This window comes from Ictalurus punctatus, chromosome 11 (genome assembly GCF_001660625.3).
Source record: "Ictalurus punctatus breed USDA103 chromosome 11, Coco_2.0, whole genome shotgun sequence".
Classification (NCBI taxonomy): domain Eukaryota; kingdom Metazoa; phylum Chordata; class Actinopteri; order Siluriformes; family Ictaluridae; genus Ictalurus; species Ictalurus punctatus.
In genome coordinates, this window is record NC_030426.2 from 4,519,369 (window position 1) to 4,525,401 (window position 6,033).

Here is a 6,033-nt window from a genome sequence, read left to right on the forward strand (position 1 = left end):
CATCCACTATCAAAAGAGTCCTACATCGTCATGTCTTGAAAGATTGGCATACAAGCTTTTAATCTGAAGAACACCATCCCAACTGTGAAGCATGTTGTAGGGGTGCTTTCCTCGAAAAGGGCCTGGTGCACTTCAGAAAAGAGATGAAGGAGAATTATCTAGAAATCCTGACGCGAACCCTCAATATCAGCCAAAATGTTTAAACAACTGGGTCTTCTAGGAGGACAGTGATCCTGAGCATACCTCCAAAGATGTAAATAAATGGCTTAAAGAAAACAAAGTACTGGAGTGGCCATCACAAAGTCCTGGCTTGAATCCCATATACAATTTGTGAAAGGAAAAAGCATGTCTGAGTAACGAGGCCCACAAACCTTACAGTTACACCAGTTTTGTACTAATTGACTTAACACAGGAAATGTATGGTGACATGAAAAAAAAAAAAGTTTCAATTTCTTTCGCCGGGGTCTATGTAAACTTTTCACTGCAGCTTTAGGCATCTCAAAACCAAAAGACAGTCCCCTCCAAAAGTATTGAACTGGCAAGGCCAATTCTTTTGTCCTTGCCATACACTGAAGACATTTGGGTTTGAGATCAAAAGATGAATATGAGAAAATAGATCAGAATTTCAGCTTTCATTTCCTAATATTTAAATCTAGATGTAAATAGATGTTAACCAACTTAGAACCTGACAACTTTGGTGAAAAACCATCCCTTTTTAGGTAAGCAAAAGTATTGGAACAGATCGTAACCATCTTAAAATAAATCATTCTTATTATTTGGTTATATATACACATATCCCTTGTTTTTTATTAACTGCATCAATCTGGCAACCCACTGACATCACCAAACTGTTGCCCATATTGCTGCTATGTCATGTGCTATGCTATGTGTTTTTTTTTAAATACAATTCTAGGTTTCCATACATTACAAATGTACGTTCCCTACCGCAGTGCTCCCGACTCACTTCATGATCTTCAGATCTTCAGTATTATCTGATGAGTTTAGTCTGATATAGCAGAGAAAATACAAAAATGTGTCTTTTATTGGACAGGTAGATGCAATGTGGTAGGATACACTGGGCCTAATTACTATAAAAGCTTTGACAAATTCAAAATAGTGTAAATGGAATGAGGTGATCTTTTGCATTATCTAATTTGTATTTACTAGGAATTACAATAAACAGAAAACATTCTCCTTTTTTTTTTCCAAAAACATTCATCTTTTTTTCACAACTTGAAGTAATCTACATTGAGGAATTCTGTTTGATCTCATCTTCGCTCTAAGCACCAACAGAGGTCAGTATAGCCTAAACAATGTGAGTGTTAAGCGCGTTGTATTATCTCTATATGTACATAGTACATCGAACGAGGTCTTCGAACGATTGTCGTTTGGTCAAGCTAATATTTGTTAATGATTATTTTTTTTAGATTTTCTTTTATCACAACTGGATTTATTTATATATGTGATTTAAGGCTAAATCTACTAAGTAATGATATTGGTATTTCTGAACCATGTAAGATCAGTCATTTTAAAATGTAAAATTTCTCTGATTTAATAATGACAAGTCATACTTGACTTGACATAAAGTAGCAGAAAGCACAGTGAGTTCTGAAGTATTAAAGAACTGGTGCGCTAGTGAGCTCTGAAGAATGAAAGCACTGACCAGTGGGGTGGAGTGCAGTGTGTAGGATTAAAAAATAGTAAAAACCTTGAAAATCCAGTGCACGTGTACAATGCCATCAATTACTGGCCATGTTTTAATGATAATATTGTGTGGGCATGAAATTGTAGTATATCATATCCTGACTATAGGAACATGCTTCTTCTTCTACTTAATATTATTATTCCATTTTTCATTTTTGTCATAACTTGGACATCTGAATCTGAATTTTCCAGAAAATGCTTTGTGGTTGTACTGTGTATCCTGGTGATCTTTTGAGTATGTCTCAAAATGACTCAGGCGAGGATACTGCTGACAGCAGTTCTCCAGGCTAGACTTTTGCTTAATTCATAGTTAATGTCTTTATTACATAAATAGCCTACTCTGCAGATGCTGGTGAACTGCAGAACAGGAAATTTAGTTCATTTCATGTTTTATAACATTATGTGGTTATATGGGTAGTCAAGTCAAATGTATTTATAAAGCACATTTAAATACAACAGCAGTTTATCCAAAGAGCTGTACAAAACATTAAAAATACATCACATTACGTAACATTATAACACGATGAATAAAAATGAGTTTTATGAGAAGATTTAAAAAACGCTAAAGATGGAGCAGACCTCACGTGAAAAAGGAGACTGTTCCAAAGTTTTGGACCAGCCACAGAAAAGGCTCGCTCACCCTTTGTCTTAGTACGACAATGGGGGACAGATAAAAGAAGTTGATTACATGACCTCAATGTTCTAGTAGGAGAGTAAAACCTCGGGTATACTTCATTTACTAACGCTAGCGTATGCGCACAATCGTACGAAGGTCAGTGATGTACTGTGGAGCAGAACCAGAAAGAGCTTTTTTTTTATACATAAATTAGAATTTTAAAATCAATTCTAAACTTGATGGGAAGCCAGTGAAGAGATGCCAGAATAGGGGAAATATGATCCCTCTTTTTGGTCCCTATCTAGCTGCTGCATCTTGCACAAGCTGCAGATGAGATAAGGCCGCTTGAGGAAGGCCAACACACAAAGAATTACAGTAGTCCAACCGTGATGTAACAAGAGCATGAATCACGGTTTCTAGGTCTTATCTAGAGAGAAACTGTTTTAACTTTGCAGTAGATCTTAGATAAAAGAAGCCTCCCTTAACATCAGCACCGATTTGTTTATCAAAGTGCAAGTTTTAGTCAAAAATAACCAAGATTTTTGACATATTTGTTAACAGATAGCGCACCTAACTGGTCCTCAAGAGCAGGAGAAACAGTAGGGGAGCCCAAAATAATGACTTCAGTTTTGCTTTCATTTAACTGCAGACAATTGTTAGCCATCCAACATTTAATGTCTTCAAGACATTTAAAAAGGGACCCAAAAGGACTGATGCCATTTGACCTAACTAGCAAATATAATTGGGTATCATCTGCACAGCAGTGAAAGGAAAATCATATTTCTGAAAAATAGAACCCAGGGGAAGCATATAAAGAGAAAACAATAGAGGGCCCAATATGGAGCCCTGAGGAACACCACACGATAAGGAGGCAGATGAAGAAGATAAATTCTCTATGTTTACTGCGAATGTCCTATCTTTCAGATAAGACACGAACCACTGCAAAGCCAGACCCTTGATACCAACCACAGACTCTAAGCACTTTAAAAGAATACTGCGGTCAATAGTATCAAAGGCAGCACTAAGATGCAATAAGACCAACACAGCACAAGTGCCAGAGTCAAGTGACATTAAAATTGTCATGTAATGGATAATAGGAGAAGGATGCAAGTGCAGTAAGAGGTTTATTGAAGAGACGGGTAGACAAATCCAAATCAAAATTAAAAATACGTGGTCATAAAACAGGCAAAAGGTCAGGTGATCAGCAAACCAGGTAGACAGGACAAAGGCAGAATATGAAAACCAAGGAACTGGGAACAAAATCAAAGAACTGGAAATGACAACACAGAACAAAGGCTTGGTAATGCAAAAAGAAACACGCAATATTTCGCATTGAGCAAAGACACACGAGGGGTTTAAATACTTTACGTAATCAACGGTAAAACAAAGACAGCTGTGAATAATGACTACACATGAGGAAGACAACCAATGACAAGAAAGGGGCGGAGACAAGGCATGAACCAAAACAAAACATGTGTCACTGAAAACCTGGAAGTACGTGCACTTCGGGCAGTTGAGCGCGCTGCTCGCTCCAGTGCTCAGCGCGAGGGGAAATCTGTGACAGACGTGACAAAATATCATTAGTAACATTTACCAAGGCAGATTTAGTGCTGTGTAAAGATATAAAACCTGACTGGAACTTGTCTAAAATATTTGAAAATTTCAAATGAGAATATAACTGTGCGTAAACGGTTTAATGGTTGTCACAACTGGACTGACAGTTTCGAAAATCTCTCTCAAAAGATGTGCAGGAAGAGCGTCCATCATACAACTTGAACACTTCCTCTGTGAGATTAAATCAGAAAGCTGGGCTGAGGAGACCGGTTGAAAGTTAGTTAAATACCTGAGCGGAGGTGTGTCCTCTAGAGGATCAAATCTTGGAGGCATAATAGAAGAACTGATCACTTCAATGTTGCTGATCGAAAAAAATTAAGAAATTCGTCACAGGACTCAGTAGATGGGTCAGGTCTAGAGACCGACCGATAATCGGTTTTACCCATGTTTTTCCTATATTTAAGCATTTTTCCATAATTGGATATCGGTTTTGAAATATCAGATCCACCGACAATTCCACCAGCCATTCTGAGAATTGCGCTTTATTTAACAGCCATTAAACAGCCATTAGCCATTAATGCACGAATGAGCTGTGTTACATAAATGCTTCATATGTAGTTTAAGCAGCTTGGCACTAAGAAATAGAGACAAACTCACAGAGTCACGTAATCTGTTTACCTCATCAAAGCTTTTATTTTTTTTAAGACAGTTTAGCAACAGTGCACTCTGGGGTTTTTTGGGGGGTTTTTTTGCACTTTTTCAGATCCCTCTATTTATTGGTGTGTAAATAAGAGGGGTTTGTATTGTTTTGTATGCAAGGAGGAAGAGAAATTGACAAAATTGTTATAAAAAAAATGGTTTGTTCCGTTCAGTGGTGGTGTTATCATTGTGTCAAAAACAGAAGTAAAACCATAAATAAATATCGGTTCTGCATATCGGTTATCGAGCACATAAACATGCAAATAACCGGTATCGGTTATTAAAAAAACGATATCGGTTGATCTCTAGTCAGGTCCAACAGCTCGAGAAGGATTTATCACAGAATCAATAGTATTAAACAATACTTTAGGCCTATTTGTATTCACAGCTATTATAATTTGGAGAGATAATTTGATTTTGCCTCTTTCACTGACCTCTGATAATTTATTAAACATGTCTTAAAATATCATAAGAGACAACATAGGCAGTTTATCTTGCTTCCACTTAAGCTCCATTTTCCTGTACTGTTGTCTAAGAGCAAGGGTACAATCATTAAGCCGTGGCTGAAGAGTAATTGTCCTGGACCTGAGTGGAGTGATAATGTCTAAGGTAAGAGAGCAAGTATTATTAAAAACCTCAACCAGCTTCACAGTATCCGTATCATTATTAAAAGCATCAATAAATTGATCCCTGATAATAATCTGTTTAGTTACAGCGAAAAAATAGTTTTGTGGGATCTCGTTCCAAAGAGTAATTTTAAACTAAACAACAAAATCAGAGAGCAATGGCAGGAAACACGCCAGCGTTCACTAAACCTAGACAACATGTTTATGTGGGCCCCACATTGGTTACACTTGAGCTGCAGGGGTACAGATTGGGCATGAGCCCAAACTGAGCATCTTATCTGTTGCCCACTTGGATCAACTAAGTAGGTCCCTCATGGGAGTACACAGGTGGGCTCCCTATGTGGCTCCTAGTTGGGTCACTAATGGTAATGAGTGCATGGATTCAAAATGGGAAAGACAAATAGGGCACGTTTTGGTTTACAAAATGGATTAGACCAGTGCAAACACAATAAGTCCCATATAGGCTGATTACATGGGGTGGAGATAGTAAACAAATATGCACAGTTTAAATGGGTTTTTTATTGTTGGAGTTTTTGTTGTTGTTTTGATGCTTGGACTAATGTTCAAATGCTACACAGTGGGGCAAATAAGTATTCTAAGCGTCAATATCCAGTAAATATATTTCCAATGAGGTTATTCACATGAAATTTTCACCAGACTTTGGTATTAACTCAAGAAATCTGGAAATATAAAGAATTCACAACATTAAAGTCCATAAATAAAGTTATGTGTGATAAAGTGGAAGGACACAGGAAATAAGTATTGAACACATTAAGAAAAAGCAGTTCTCCAAGGCAAGGTAAGGAAAGGATCCAGCTGAAATCCGTAAGTAAT